Source organism: Bombina bombina, chromosome 1, assembly GCF_027579735.1.
Source record: "Bombina bombina isolate aBomBom1 chromosome 1, aBomBom1.pri, whole genome shotgun sequence".
Taxonomy (NCBI): Eukaryota; Metazoa; Chordata; class Amphibia; order Anura; family Bombinatoridae; genus Bombina; species Bombina bombina.
The window spans coordinates 628,285,076-628,302,619 of record NC_069499.1 but is presented as its reverse complement, the minus strand read 5'-3'; positions in this window follow the sequence as shown (position 1 = coordinate 628,302,619).

Here is a 17,544-nt window from a genome sequence, read left to right as displayed (position 1 = left end):
AGTTGCGGAGAGGTGCGGGATCAGCAGGATAGGGGTTAATAATTTTATAATAGAGGGAGACGGTATAGGGGGGCAGGATAGGGGTTACTAGGTATAATGTAGGTGGCAGCGGTGTCCGGGAGCGGCGGTTTAGGGGTTAATACATTTATAAGACTTGCGGCGGGGTCTAGGAGCGGCGGTTTAGGGGTTAATACATTTATAAGACTTGCGGCGGGGTCTAGGAGCGGCGGTTTAGGGGTTAATACATTTATAAGACTTGCGGCGGGGTCTAGGAGCGGCGGTTTAGGGGTTAGTAACTTTATTTAGTTGCGGGGGCCTCCGGGGGCGCCGGTATAGGGGGTAGAACAGTGTAGTTTAGTGTGAGTGCTTAGTGACAGGCTAGCAATAAAGCTGGGAAAAAGCCGAAGGGCAGCGAGATCGGATGAGTGATAACTGTCACAGTCCGCTGCTCATCGCCCCGCGGCTTTTTGACAGCTTTATTTGATAACTTAGGCGAACGTATTCAAGGTCCGCGGCGGCGAAGGTAGGCGAGCTTAGGCGGACGTATTGGGCCGGCGAAGCCAGAAAAGTAGACGGCTTGATAAGTAGCCCCCTTCACCTCTTGTTCAGAAGTCAAGTTAGTTTAGACAGCTAGGAGTGAAAAGGAAGGGTACGGAATTCTAGAAGTATAATGATGGTAAGTACAATAAAGGAGCGAACTGTTCCTTTTGGCATTCCTGCTTGCACTGCAGTGCCCCACATAGGGGCTGAATGTTCCAAGAAGAGAGAGAGTGCAGCAAGGAAATGTCCAGTTAGAGGAGTTTTTGGCCAAAAGAGTGCAAATGCCCCAGAGGCTGGACACGCTTGAGCCCTGGCTCATGTCCTACCCGAACAGGGATGAGGCAGACTTGTTACTTGCACCCGCCTTTTGTTGCTTCTCATTCATCTGTGAGGGTTTCTGCATCCCTGTGGTGGGTAGAGTGGAGGGAGCTCAGCAGCATAGAAATTGGAAGTCAGCTTATGAGCATCCTTAGATAATCAGAGATAAGTTAGAGAAGGAGCTATCCTTAGGTAGTATGGTGGGCCCCTTCCGTGATCCCCCTCTCCATGATTTGGGTACTTCACCTTTGGGATTTGACGTTCTCTAGTCAATCCTTGCACTTCTTCACAGACGCGGCAAGGGCGCATGGTTATGGTGCATACTTTGAGGGCGCTTGGATCACTGAGCCCTGGCCGTGTTCTTGGTCAAAGCGGGGCTTGACTAGAAACTTGACCCTGTTGGTGCTCTTTCCCATAGTGGTGGCTATCGAGTTGTGGGGTTCTAGTTTAGCTAATAGATCAGTTATTTTCTGGTGGGACAACATGAGTGTAATAAGCTTTCTGCTTGTTCCCCAGTGGTTATTAGATATTTGCGCTGGCTTGTGTTTTGCGTTGCTAACAACACAATATTGACTTCTCAGCTCGCCATGTGCCAGGCATTAATAATATGGTTGTGGACCAATTGTTACATTTTCAATGGGATCAGTTTAGATGGTTGGTGACTGTGGCTGAAATAGTAGGTTTTCCTTGTCCTTTCTTTCTCTGGCAGGTGGCTGAGGGTGGGATGTGCTGAGCTCCATGGTGAGGGGGTAGCTGGCTCAGGCTACTTGTGGCATTCCTATGTGTGGCATTGGTCAGAGTTGGAGGCATTCAGTGTGAGTAAGGGTATTTCCCCAGTAGTAAGTTCTTCTGCAGTGTTATTAGAGTGGCTGGAGTGTTTGAAGGAGAATGGATGTAAAAAGAGTGCAGTTCAAGGTCATTTAGCGGCTTTATCTTTTTTTTTGCAAGTTGCGAGGCTTTGCAGACCCTATGAGCTTCCATCTATTCAAACAAGCAGTCAAGGGTTGGGGTAGAATTGAGGTGTGTACTGTTGATCACAGGGAGCCCATTACTGCTTAGAGGTTGCATGTTATGTTGTAAGTATTACTAGATGTTTGTGCTGATGAGTATGAGATGTTTGTTTCAGGAATTTTTTTCCCTTGCATTCTTTGGTGCCTTAAGATTGGGTGAGTTGGTGGCGCAGTCCAGGGTGTCTGTTGGAACTGGTGCTCAAAGACTGATCAGGAGAGTAAGGGTTGTTGGCTGTCCATGCAGGCGCAAGAGTGTCAGGATTGTTGCCCAGTCCTTTTGCTTTCTGCTTATTTAGGTAAGTGCCAGTCTAGTTCAGTGCAGTTTTTTGTACATGCCGATAGTAAAAAATGTATTGAAATTTCAGTTTAGGAAAGTTTTAAGCTGGGCAGCGCAGAAGGCTGGGCTTAACTCTGACCTCATTGTCCCATATTCTTTTTGCATTTGTGCGGCTACTAGTGCGGCAGCTGCAGGGATGTTAGCTCAAGGGATTCAGAGTATAGATAGGTGGAGATCAAAGAGGTACTGATTGTATATTATAACATTGACCAATTTGAGCAGGTCTTCATCTAATGCTAAGTGGGCAGTTTATGTGGTTGGTTTTGCTGTTATTCAGTTGTTGTTTCTGTTTTAGGTTTAATAAATCCTCCTGTTAGAGCATGGATTGTTAGACATTCATATGTCCATTGGGTGGCTATTACATTAGGTGGTTAGGGTGAAGTGGAATGTTCTGGAGAGATTTGACGGGAAGTCTTGAAGAGACAGTCCACAGATGGGGCAGGCCCTCCCTTATTGTCTTACATTTGCTGGTCAATGATGTGGGGTCAGTTCCAGTGCTTGAGTTGGTGTCAATCATACAGTCTGATGTGAGATGGGTGAAAGCTTGTTTTGCTGGTGTCCAGGTTGCATGAACAAATATGATTCCTCGCTTGCATTGGAGGCATGTGAGAGTTCAGAGATCGGCCTATAGAATTAACAAAAAAGCTTAACAGGGATCTTGGAAGAGTGATCGTGGAAGAGGGTGACTTTGTGATCAGGCACGATAATATTTTCGGTTATTGCAGAAGCTTATATAGGGCAGATAGCATGCATTTATCAGATGAAGGATTAGATTTGTTTTTAAGCAATTTGAAAGCAGTCCGTTACATCCTCTTAGGCCTGTAGTGTTGGTGGTGGTGGCAAGAGTTCCATTTGTTTGATAGGTGAATGTATCTCTTGTAGTGGTGTCACAGCCAAAACATTTTTGTGGTATCCAAATGGGTGTAGTCGAGCTAATGGGAGGGGAAAGATGTTACAAGCCGGGCCTGCTGTCCTGTAAACCCCTAGCAGATGATGCCAGTCAATTTGAAAGGCAAAGCTCAGCAGGGGCTTTGTAGTCATCTAAACTGGGCCGTTGATCTCTAGATGTTTGCTGCACTTTATTATTTAATCATATTTAGGAACTCAGATGCTACCACCTAGTGTTTAAACTTAAAAGTTTAGCAAAATTGTATTGCCTGATTTAAAAAAATGCAACCTTGTTTCACGGTCTAAATTTTTCAAATAGTTGTCTTTGTGGTTAATTTTAGTTAAGGTGGGAAGGAAATAACGGTTTAACCCTAAAGTTCTATCATGTACAGTATATAAACAAATATATATTATATATATATATATATATATATATATATATATATATACTGTATATATATGCAATAATATGTGTATGTATGCATATATAAATATCTATGTGTGTATAAATGTGTATTTATAATTATATGTGTATATATGTATATAAATACTGTACATATAAATACATGTATGCACATGGAGCCCTTTCGACTCAAATACCTGAAAACAAGAAAAATAATTTTCAATGCATTTTAATATTTAATAATGTGTTTTACTGTGTATGTACTGTAAATATTTCACATTCCAATGTTCTTCATATAGAGGAAAATGTTCTATGTATTTTTAAACGGATATTACTACATACATCTGTATATACTTATACAATATAAAAAATACATTATATATATATATATATATATATATATATATATATATATATATATATATATATATATATATATATTCAAGCAAAATAACAAAGTGGGAAGCAATTGCTAGGACTATGGGCTTGACGGGTGACGTAAATATTAAATACACACCCTACAAAGGATTAATTCAGTTAATGGTGCAGACCCTTTAGAAAAATATATCAAGAAATATATAAGTAAGAAAGGGAAACAAGAAAAAAATTGTTTCCAAAAAGACAGGGACTTCAGCACTATTTTCAAAGATAAACAGCTCCAAATTCAAAGTGAACAAAGTAACACTTTATTGACATATGCAATCAAACATCGTGACACACTGTATCCCCCTAGGAACTAGATGTACAAATTAGTAATATGGCGTGCAATATAGGCTAACCAGCATGAACAACCTTAGGTTAATCGCTACAAATAGCAAACAGGTAATAAGGCAAAATAAAACAAAACCTGACCGGCCAGGGTGAACCAGAGCACCGATGAGTACATTTATATAGATAGACAAGTTTGAGAAATATATTTAGGATGACTACACCCAACTGCACACAGAACCTTCACATGAAATTGTGAAGCTATACCCTGGCAGATTACAAACACGGGATCTAAGCTTATTGCCTTTGGAGACGCCTGCATGGGCGATACTTAAAATACTAAAACTGCAGTATCGTTGAAAGACTTTTATTTGCCACAGAGGCATTCTTTTTGTGCATGGGAAATTGGATGGGCTCGCTTTACATGTGCTACTAACACAACTAGTTTATTTCCATGTTAGAGCTTGTTAACCCTATGTGCATATTTTTCTGTTCGCCTACTGCCTAACATCTTGCTTGGTTTAGAGTGTTTGATTGCACAACTTAGATCCCATTCTTAGACTTACCTGCCCTGGACATACCTCTAAAATTTGTTTAGGGGTTCTGAGAGCAGCTGGGTGCAGTTGTGTCTACCATCACTCTACCAAATTCTTGCTACTATTTGCCATGTCTCCACTTATTGCATGGTCTATCAATGATGCATTTTAACACACTATACATATATAATGCATGTCCTGTATTTGCTGTAATAAAAAAGAGTATATTATTGATAACTTAGATCCCGTGTTTGTAATCTGCCCAGGGTATGTATAGCTTCATAATTTCAGGTGAAGGTTCTGTGTACAGTTGGGTGTAGTTATTCCAAATATATATCTCAAACTTGTCTATCTATATAAATGTACTCATCGGTGCTCTGGTTCACCCTGGCCGGTCAGGTTTTGTTTTATTTTGCCTTATTACCTGTTTGCTATTTGTAGCGATTAACCTAAGGTTGTTCATGCTGGTTAGCCTATATTGCACGCCATATTACTAATTTGTACATCTAGTTCCTTGGGGGATACAGTGTGTCACGATGTTTGATTGTATATGTCAATAAAGTGTTACTTTGTTCACTTTAAATTTGGAGCTGTTTATCTTTGAAAAGAGTGCTGAAGTCCCTGTCTTTTTGGAAACAAGTATTTTCTTGTTTCCCTTTCTTACTTATATATTTCTTGATATATATAAATATCTGAAATATCTATTTTAAAAAAAAATAGAACATTTTCTTCTATGTGAAGAACATTGGAACGTGAAATATTCATAACTACCTTCAGGTTAGCGCAGTTGGTTTAACAAGGTGGTGGGTTGACTTGTGACCGATAAGTGTTCGTTTTTTTATCTCCAGTTGCACACTCCATTAAAGTCTATGGAGAGAAGACGTTAATGTGGTCACGGTATCCGAATGTCCTGAAGTTTTTACTTTCAACTTGCAATACTCAAGCTAACTTGCGCACATTAAAAGTTTGCTTCTGTCAGTTTTTGATCGTGAGCGAAAGTTCTAAAAAGAGCACCACTAGTAATCTGGCCCAATGTCAGTCTAACCTGTTCACTGTATATGAGTTAGAGTTAAAGGGACATGAAAACCCATATTTTTATTTCATGATTCAGATAGAGCATGCAGTTTAAACAACTTTCTAGTTTACTTCTATTAACAAACTGGCTTCATTCTCTTAGTATCTTTTGTTGAAAAGCAGGGTTGTGGGCTCAGGAGTGTGCACATGTCTGGAACACTGTGTGGCAGCAGTTTTATAAGAATGTTATCCATTTGCAAGAACTCTAGATGGCAGCACTATTTCCTGCAATGTAGTGCTCCAAACACCTACCTAGGTAACTTTTCAACAAAGAATACAATGAGAATGAAGCAAATTTGATTAAATAAGTAAAATGGAAACTTTAAAAAAAATGATATGTCCTGTCTGAATCACAAAAGAAACATTTGGGTTTCATACCCCTTTAAGTTTGAGCTTGATGGATAAAATATTAGATTAAATCTTGCATAATAGCACATCTGTTATCAAAGGTAGACAGTCTAGAATCTCTTTGAGAAGATAGCTAATGGACATATTTGATTAATGAGAAAAAGATAACAACCAATAACAATCAATATACCTATTGATTAGACATCTGTCAGTGGAGGAAGTGAGTGCACAGTGCTATCGTTGATATTTATCACAATGCTACAGCGGTATATATGCGTTAACTATAGCATAAAGTATAATGGCGACACATCTTCATGTACACAAGCTTTTTTATAGAGCAGGATATTGTGTGTATTCATAGTGAAGTAGAGCAGGAAAGCATCATAGGAATATTATTATTATTTTTTTGTGTTTTCAGAAAGGATACACAGCGGGGCTTTAAAGCAAAAGGGAGACCATAGCTAATGCTCCAAACCTCTCACTCAAGGATACACAAAAGTCCATGCTGAAGAGTAGGCAAGAAGAGCTAATGTTTTGTGGTGTGACTGCACTACTTACTTGTGCTTGGGTGTTGACTTGTGTATTCAGGAGGGGTTTGCATGCTAAGCACTCTGCATCTCAGGAGAGTGGTCTGTGTGCAGCAGGGAAATTAGATGCCTCTTTCTTTAAATCACACGTCCCAACCTCCACATTAACAGTTACTGTTAAGTGCTTTACCTACCCTAAAATGGCCGGTACAAGACCTGTGCCCAGATCACCTGGTGGGTACAGGCCAAATATTAAGGCCTCCTGTTTTCAACAATATGTACATTTGGATCATCTCTATCTTAGCCAATTATTTTTTCAGGCACATGGATAATATAAAGATGAAATACTGATGTAGACAGAGCCTTAAAAAAAAATATTGAAGCATAGCTACATGCCCCCAGTGGCAGTGGATGTGGAGGGGAATGCAGTACAGAAATATGCCAGCTGAAAAGAAAATATTCTACCATTCATATGATAGAGCAGTATTTACGCGTCCTTACGCGTTTCGTGCCGTGCAGCACTTAGTCATAGGATCCTATGACTAAGTGCCCCACGGCACGAAAAACACGTTAGGACACGCCCCCTTTTCTCCTCATGTTTGTATGTTTGTACTTTCTTGCATTGCATTGTCGGAATAAAGTTCAGTTTTTTACCTGGATACCGAGTGTGCTGCTTTTTCGTTTTGTGTCTATTTAAGTACTAAGACACAAAAGAGATGCTAAGAGACAATTTTCATAATTTTTTTTTTTTTTTTAATTCATGTAATGGAGCATAAGGTAAAACAGAAATAATAGATGGATCCAATTATCTTTTTGTCCCCACAAGTTTTAGTATGCCACTGAAGCTCCTGCCTGCCAGTGTGATTGTGTGCAATTATGGCAGTGCTTTGCAAAACTGAGCAGTTTGTGTTGATTGTTTAATATACTGAGATGAATAGTTTATAGGGGGTTTAATTTTGAGTTTCATTTTTCTTTCAAGTATTTTTCCAGTTACACCAAGAGGTGCAAAGCTGATCCCCATATATAGACTGGCTTAGTTTTGTTTTTCATACCCTACTCGAACAATCTGAAAAACCTTGTTGGATATTTTTTCTTAAAGGAACATTTTATTTAAAAAACAAAATGCTATTTTTCATCAGAGCATTTTTTTGGTCAATCTCTTTTTCATGCCCTGCGCCAGATTCTCTATAGTTCTCACCAGCACTGTGAGGTCCCTCAAATAATTGTAGAAAGGAACATTTTTAGCTTGAAAGCTGTTTGTATTGTAATGCAGGTTTCTGGTTGTGAGGAAAAGACACACACATTACAATATAATGCTCAAAAAAAGAAATACAACTGCGTTTTTGCATCATTTCTGTCTATGCCAGCAGAATTTTGATAATCACTGGCCCCCTACTGAGAATTGCACTCTAGTGCAGCTTCCAAAGAGGATACAGACAGTCATAAAATGAAGGAGAAGATGTGGGTTCATGCTTCAATCATTGGCTGTATTCTGATCTATAGCAGCACAGGAGAGCAGCAAGTTCGCTGTCGGCATTTATCATTGCACCAGCAGTTCTGGTGAACTGCTGTTGCATACCGCCCCCTGCAGGCCAATCGGCCGCTAGCAGGGGGTGTCAATCAACCCGATCGTATTCGATCGGGCTGATTGCTGTCTGCCACCTCAGAGGTGGCGGACGAGTTAAGGAGCAGCAGTCTTAGGACTGCTGCTTCTTAACTTCGCTTCAGCGGAGAGGGTCGTAAGCAGCATCCGCTGCTTCATAAATAGACCCCCTTGTGTTTAAATCTCTTATTAGGTTATATAATTTGGCGAAATTCAATATATTAAATAGAATGTATTGACCTTTTTTCACTAATTCATAATCTTAGCATTTGTTGAAAGTACCTAAAATGAGAAGGGATGTTTTGACTGATTTACCATTTTTTTTACTGGGGTTTGGAAGGTGAGGGAAGATTGAAAGAAGAGTATGGATTTTCAATTACAACATCTGGGCAGGTGGGGAAATCCTTCCAGGCTATTTTCATTTGTTGAGATGTTTTAGTACGGTTAGCAACCCTCCCGTAAATTAAGAAAAAAATTGTTTCTCCTGAATCTCATATTAAGAGTACTATCTACCAATGATGAAGTAAAAAACGTCCTCCTAAGTTCCCACACTAAATACAGAGAGCGGGAACTCTGGAGACGGAGTGCCACTTCTAAGTTACTTCCAGTGCGGCGGATAATAGGAGAAAGGCTTCATTTGGACAGATGACTGCAGCAGCCTGGTCATTCAGTGTCGGTATTGGTGAGCATTAGCCATTAGATTAGAGCCAGTACTCATCAACATTTTATTATGACATATAATCCTTTATTATAACACTGCCACAAGTATGGAGTTGATATACTCATGGCCGTTATAAATAGTGACTAATCTGGAAAAAGGACCACTTTGACAATCACACATATATTTTCAGTCACATCCACAAACTTATATCAGCCCGGGTACATTTACTTTCATTTTATATAGCACCAGAATCCTAAAGCTAATTAAGTTAACTGGCAATGCAACATGCAGATGCAAATCTGACATAGATCATGTCATCGTCTGTGATCTTTATACCAAAGTCACCTTCTAATTTCAGTATTGTGTAGGGACTGGTGTTTCAAATGGTATAATAGACAATAATATGTTACTAAGCTGGGATTGAGTTTCAAACACTGCTTTTGTTTTTTTCTTTACCTTTATATTGGCACATAGACGTGCCTAAAGTCAATCTTAAAGCTTACAGTGGACAATTATTGGTGGATACGCTGAATCAAACTGATGCACAAGAGCTGTCTTACCAAAAAAACGCTAAGTAAGCTCACAGATGGGCACCTGGGGCACTAATCTAGTTTTAAAAACAGCTACAGTAGAATTTTTATTAACATCACCATCTACCGACCATACACACACATATAAACAAACACATATACACAAACACACACACACTACTAACTACTGTAAAGTTTGGCAATTTCCAGTGTGAAATTTTGTCGATTCCTAAACCTCCCTTATTTTTTTTAAGAAAAGTTGGCAGCCCTAGCATTTAGGTTAGAATTTATGATGCTTGACTTCCGAATTGGATTCTATTTCATGCTACAGTTGTTAATGCCATGCTTGTTCTATATAGGACATCCTTCCTCAACATACGGTTTGGCTGCACTAATGTGCTACATCACCTTGATGAACCTGATCTATGCAAGAATATATAAGATATGGATAAAGAGGTTTAGAAAATGCAGCAATCTTTCATCATTTAGGTTTACTTATGTAACCTAATGCTTTCAGTGGCACATGGATTTCTTGTCTCCCCAGGAAAAGGCCCCTTAAAAGGATATTAAACCCAAATGGTTCTTCCAAATGTAGACACCAATCAGCAAACACTACCTAGGTTCTGAACCAAAGATGGGCCAGCTTGTAAGCTTAAATTCCTGATTTTTCAAATAAAGATACCAAGAGAACAAAGAAAATATGATAATAGAAATTAGAAAGTTGCTTAAAATTTCATGATCTGTCTGAATCATGAAATAAAAAATGTTGGTTCAGTATCCCTTTAAGGCTGCTTGGAACTCCTTCAAGCACATGCCCACCTTCCTCGAAGAAACCAGATAAGCTCAATGATTTGCCCCCAAAAATACTGAGTGCATCACATATGCAGAGTACATGTCAGTGGGCAGTATATTATCATTAAACAAGAAAGCAGTGGGTTATTCACAATCCAACTAGGACCTCTTTGCAAAATATTAAAGGTAATGGTTGCCTGGTCCTTAACCAATCTCCCTTCATGCCCCCCCTCCCCAACACCACCACCACCACACACACACTTTTGTTCTGGTTTGGAAAAATGCTGCCTGGTTCATGCAGGATTAGTAGGCTTTATTGTTCAAAGGGACATGACATCCAAAAATGTTCTTTCATGATTAAGACAGAGGGGCCTATTTATGAAAGGCCTGTCGGACATGATCATACGGAGCTTGATGGATATCCCCTAGAACATACAATTTTAAACCAATTTATGCCTATTATTGAATTTGCTTTGTTCTGTTAATATACTTTGTAGAAGGATCAGCAATGCACCACTGGGAGCTAGATGAACATATCAGATGTCAATCACAAAAGGCATATATGTGCAACCCAATCATCTGCTAGCTTTCAGTAGTGCTTTGCTTCTCCTAGCCTACCTAGGTATTCCTTGCAACAAAGGATGTCAAGAGAACACAGTAAATGAGATAAAAGTAATATATTGGAAAGCTGTTTACAATTGCCAGCTCTATCATGTCCCATTAAAGTTATAAAGAGTCAAAACTTCATTGCTCAACCTGTCTCTTCTCCAGCCAATTGTGGTTGCTTATACTATCATTCCCTTACAGTTCTCTGTTGCTATAGCAATAGGCCAGTCCTGCATTCTGGGAAATCCCTCTATGCACACCATTTAGACCTATGTAGGCATGTTATACCCATTGTGTGTGTCTTCTGCTCTCTTTGTGCAAGTCTTTGGGACTTCTGCACATGTCTATTGTACTTCTGTTTGTACTTTGTGAATTTCTTTGTAAACCTGGGTTCTTGTCTATGGATTTTCTGGCTTCCTTGTTTCCTGGAATTTGTTTTGTTTCCTGATAACCCAGGGGGCCACTGCTCTAGGGTAACTACAGCAGAACCATACTTATCTATGGCAGCATGTTGTTTTGTGCTTGTGTGATTTTCTGTTAATTTTATTTTTAATGTATTGGTTTATTTGCATCTTTTTTTGCGACCCCTTTAATGTGTGTGCAAACAGACCCATTAAAAACAAACTATAAAGCATTTGTTTGTGTTTTATTTATCTACTGTTTGCAGACGGTCACTTATTTTTTACATTGTATGTAAATGTGTAAATGTTTACATGTGTTTGTGTGCGCGCATGTATGTGTATTTGTATGTATGTGTGTGCGCATGTGTGCACATGTATATGTATTGGTGTGAATGCACAAGTATGTCTTTATGTGTGCTTGCATGTAGGTGAACATGGGTGCTCAGCTGTGTGTGAATGTGTTAATTTGTGTGTACTCACATGTGTGTTTATTTGTGTTTGTGTGCATGTGTGTGTATGTGTGCACAAACATCTGTGTGTGTGTGTGTATATGTATATATCTGTGCATATATATATTAATGGATAGCATCTTCTGATCTCTTCTGTTCTGTGTAATATAATGTACATTTGTTTATATGTATGTGGCACTGTGCATGTGTTCCTCACAACTTATGGTTTGTTCATATAGAATTTCTCTCAGTTTCCACATTGAGCAAAAGACTGAAATAATTTATATTCAATAACAATGATAGAAAATGATCTTCCACTTTAAAAGTAAAATGCAATTACAATTTTTTTTTCTGTGAGAGACGTTTACATTAACCTAGATTACAAGTTTTGGGCTATAGAGAGTGTGCGAAACGAACGCAACAAAAGTTGTGTTATTTCACCCTCCATAGCACTGCCATTATGAGTTTTTAAAAAGCCGGCTTGTGCGTGCGATATGGTTGTGTTGAGCTCCATACTGCACAAAATTCAAGCGCTGCTTTGACCTTCTTGTGCACGCTTTCCCCATAGACATCAATGGGGAGAGAGTGTTAGAAAAAAACTAACACCTGCGATCGCGGCATTAAAAGCTCCGTAACGCAGTCCCACTGATGTCTAAGGGGAAAAAAAAGTGAAGTTTAAACCTAACACCCTAACATAAACCCCAAGTCTAAACACCCCTAATCTGCTGCCCCCAACATCGGCGACACCTACATAATGTTATTAACCCCTAATCTGCCACTCCCAATATCGCCGCCACTATACTAAAGTTATTAACCCCTATTCCTCTGTAACCCAACATCGTCCACCCTATAAATAAGATATTAACCCCTATTCCACCGCTCCCTGACATCGCCAAAACTAAATAAAATTATTAACCCCTAACCTCTGGCCTCCCACATCACTACCACTAAATAAACCTATTAACCCCTAAACCGACAGCCCCCACATTGCAACAACCTAAATTAAACTATATTAACTCCTAAACCTAACCCTAAACCTAACCCTAACCATAAACCTAACCCTAACCCTAAACCTAACACACCCTAACTTTAACATAATTAAAAAATAGCTAAATTAAAGTTACAATTATTAGCTAAATAATACCTATTAAAACTAAATACAAACTTACCTGTGAAATAAAACCTAAGCTAGCTACAATATAACATAGTTATATTGTAGCTATCTTAGGTTTTATTTTTATTTCACAGGTAAGCTTGTATTTATTTTAACTAGGTAGACTAGTTAGTAAATAGTTATTAACTATTTACTAACTACCTAGCTAAAATAAATACAAACTTACCTGTGAAATAAAATGTAAGCTGCTTTTTACTAAAACCGAACATTACAAAAATAAAAAAAACTACCATTACAAAAAATAAGACACACTAAAATTACAAAAAATAAAAAACTACCATTACAAAAAATAACATACGAAATTATCCAAAACAATAAAAATTATTCCTATTCTAATGCCCTGTTTAAAAAAAAATCCACTCCATAATAAAAAACCCTAATCTATAATAAACTACCAAGGGCCCTTAATAGGGCCTATTGTAGGGCATTACCCTAAAGAAATCAGCGCTTTTTCTACAAAAGAAAAACAAACACCCCCAACCAGTATACAAAGCCCTACCCCCAAACCCACAAAAAAATAAAAATAAAGTAAAACCTAATCTACCCATTGCCCTGAAAAGGGCATTTGTATGGGCATTGCCCTTAAAAGGGCATTCAGCTCTTTTCTGCCCATTAAGAATAAAAAAATGTCTATTCTAAAAAAAAAAACACCCCAAAAAGAAAAAACAAATAATACCAACAAAAATAATAAAAATTATTCCTATTCTAATACCCCATTCTATAATAAACTACCAATAGCCCTTAAAAGGGCCTTTTGTAGGGCATTGCCTTAGAGAAATCAGCTCTTTTTCTACAAAAAACAAACAAACCCCTCTAACATTACAAACCCCCACTCCCCCAAACCCACAAAATAAAAAAACCTAACTAAAAAAACCTAATCTATCCATAAGCAATAAGCTCTTTTTCAAATAGCCCGCCCCAAACCCTAATCTAAAAAAAAAAAAAAAAAAACACCCAAAAAAACCTTTAAAAAAATTAACACTAACCCCTCTTTAGATACTCACAGTTGCTGAAGTCCGGCTTGAACGATCTTCATCTCAGCGGCTCCATCTTCATCCAGGCGGCTCTATCTTCATCCAGGCGGATCCATCTTCATCGATCGCAGAACCGGCATCTTCTTCATCCCTGTGGAGGCGGAGCGGTCAAATTCGAATCAGCCAATCGGAAGGAGAGCTGCTTAAATCCTATTGGCTGATTTGAACAGCCAATAGGATTTTAGCAGCCCTAATTCCTATTGGCTGATTTAAACTTTTCAGCCAATAGGAATGCAATGGTGCCCCCAATATTAAAGGGATACCTTGCATTTGAATCCTCAGTGTGTGGCGTACGATTGCATGAAGAGGAGCTCCGCCTTGGACCTTCGTCTGGACCTCCACCTCAGCGTATCAACCACTCCACCACTGCAGGGGTGAAGAAGATGTCGGTCCCGTCACCCGTGATGGATGAAGATGGAGCCGCCTGGATGAAGATGGAGCCGCTGGGATAAAAATCGTTCAAGTCGGACTTCAGCTACTGTGAGTACCTAAAGAGGCGTTAGTGTTAGATTAAGGTTTGGACTATTTGAAAAAGAGCTGAATGCACTTTTAAGGGCAAGAAAATTAGCTAAATGCCCTTTTAAGGACAATGCCCATACAAATGCCCTTTTCAGGGCAATGGGTAAATTAGGTTTTTTTTAGATTTAGGTTTTTTATTTTGGGGGGGGGTTGGTTGGGTGGTGGGTTTTACTGTTGGGGGCGGGTCTTTGTATTTTTTTACAGGGAAAAGAGCTGATTTCTTTAGGGCAATACCCTACAAAAGACCCTTTTAATGGCTATTGGTATTTTATTGTAGGCTAGGTGTTTTTTTTTTATATTGGGGGACTTTTTAATTTTGATAGGGCTATTAGATAAGGTGTAATTATTTTTATTTTGGATAAAAAAATTTTTTTTTGCAGTTTTGTATTTTTTTTTTTGTAATTTAGTATTTTTAAATTTTTTGTAATTTAGTATTTAATTTTTTTTAGTAGGCTTAGGTTTTTTAATGTGTAATTTAATTAATTTAATTTGTAGATATTTTAATTTTAGTATAATAGTAATGTTAGTTTAATTTATAGTTTAAACTTATTTTTTTTATTTTACAGGTAAGTTTTTATTTATTTTAAGATAGGGATCTTGTAATTTTAATTTATAGTTAGGGGGTTGTTAGGTTTAGGGGTTAATAGTTTAATTTAGGTTTAGGCGATGTGGGGGGCTGGCGGTTTAGGGGTTAATAGGTTTATTTAGAGGTAGTGATGTGGGAGGCCAGAGGTTTGGGGGTTAATAACTTTATTTAGTGGCGGCAATGTCGGGGAGAGGTGGAATAGGGGTTAATATATTTATTATAGTGTGGGAGATGTTGGGGTGTAGGGGAAAAGGGGTTAATAACTTTAGCATAGTGACAACGATGTTGGGGAGCGGCAGAAGAGGGGTTAATAAATTGTATTAGTGGCTGCGATGTCGGGAGCGGCAGATTAGGGGATAATAACTTTAATATAGTATTTGCGATGCGGGAAGGCCTCGGTTTAGGGGTTAATAGGTAATTTATGGGTGTTAGTGTACTTTGTAACATTTTAGTTATGAGTTTTATGTAACAGTTTTGTTGCGTAAAACTCATAACTACTGCTCTCAGGTGGAGGTATGGAACTTGTCGTTATAGGGTGTAATGCAATCTTTTTAGCCTCACCACAAAACTCGTAATGGCAGCACTATGGGAATTCCATGAAAAAAACGTCATTTCTTCGAGTACGGGACTGACGTTGCGTTACAGGCTAAAAAGGCTTGCGGTACAGCTATACCGACAAGACTCGTAATGGCTGCGTTGCTGTTTTAACGCTGAGATTAAAATGTTTTCAGCGCTAAAACACAAACGCAAAACTTGTAATCTAGGTGATTGTGTGTTGTGATAGGTGAAAACCTCACAGTCCACATCATTGCAAATACCTGAATTACGGTTAAGATCCCTTTAGACTATATTTTGTATGTAGGATGCGATCTCAGAGAACCTCATTCTCTAGTATACTAATTATTTTCTGTTACTGTGTGTATTTCAAGAAGGGTTATTCCTCTGATATAACACAAATGCTTAGATTCCTACCATTCAGTTACCCATGCCGGCCTACGTGTGGTTCACATGAAATCCGATCATGGCTCAAGGTTTGTGTTATTGCTTGTTACATAAATATGATATAATTACATTATAACTGGCGTTTATCTGACCTTCCATCTGCCTCTTCTAATACAGAAGAGGAAAGCCAGAAAAAACGTTGTTTTCATTTCTGTGCCTTTCAGCTACTCCTAGTACATAAATGGTTACAAATACACCCAGCAGACGTTCTCAAATAATCTGGAGTTATGGAATGAACAGGATAACATCTGTCTTGGGACTGCTCATTTTGGGCTGACTAGCCACTGTGTCATTTTGGCCACGCATCCATGGGATTCTGGCTGCAAGCAGGGACTTTATTTATTTATAGTACGTTCTGCCAATGCCAATAGAGAAATAGCCTCAACTGCTCAACAGCATCTCACAGGTACCTGTTTTATATACACATTGGGCTAGATTACAAGTGGTGCACTAAAGGTAGCATGGATCACGATAAGAAATAACGACAGCGCTAACTTTTTACTTTTCATAGTGCTAAGTGTAAAATAAAAGGGGAGTTAAAATATGATTGACTGAAAATAAAGGCATAAGCAAAAATAAACAAAAGAAAATGAATTATTGTGAAAAAAATAATGTAATTATTTACGTCAATCACTGATCATTTGCCCTTTTTAAACTAATTTTGAGATTCAGGTATTAAAGGAATATTCAGATGCAAAAATATCATGCTCTAATGAATCAGAATGAATGAATTAGTGTTTATGGGTAAAGTGCAGGGCTATGAACCTATCAGGAGCAGTTGCATGATCTGCCTGCCAATGACAATCTGCATTCTGCTCTGGACCTGCAAACATTGCAGATCCAGAGCAGCAAACAATTCTGATGAGCCAATCAGGAATGGGTCCCAAGCATCAATTAACCTATATTTACCCTTTGCAGAGGGGTTAAACACATAGGGCTAGATTACAAGTGGAGCAGTAGTTTGCACTCCTGCTCATGCATTAACTCCACTAGACAGAGGCTTTTTGCACTCATCAGGTAGTGTGCATATTACGAGTTGAAAGTAAAACATATAATATTTCACATTCAAATGTTCTTCGCATAAAATAAGATGTTCTATTTATTTATAAATACATATTTCTACATATATCTGATGGTATTTTGGTACAATATACTTATATATATATATATACAGTATATACATATGTAGACATGTATATGTATTTATCTCTATGTTAAAACCCTTTGCAGTCCTTTTTTTCCCCTAACACTTGAGACTGGGCTGGAGGGGGCATGACTGGGCTGGACGGGGCGTGGCTCGGCTGGAGGTGGAGGGGCTGGGCCGGTCTATAAATATTTCCAGGGTCGGTCTGATTTCCCATTCCGGCCCTGACAGCATATCATGATTGCATTAGAGCAGTGATTTTTAACCTTTTTTTTGCCGTGGCACACTTTTTTACATTAAAAAATCCTGTGGCACACCACCATCCCCAAATTTAAAAAAAATCACATATTGTAG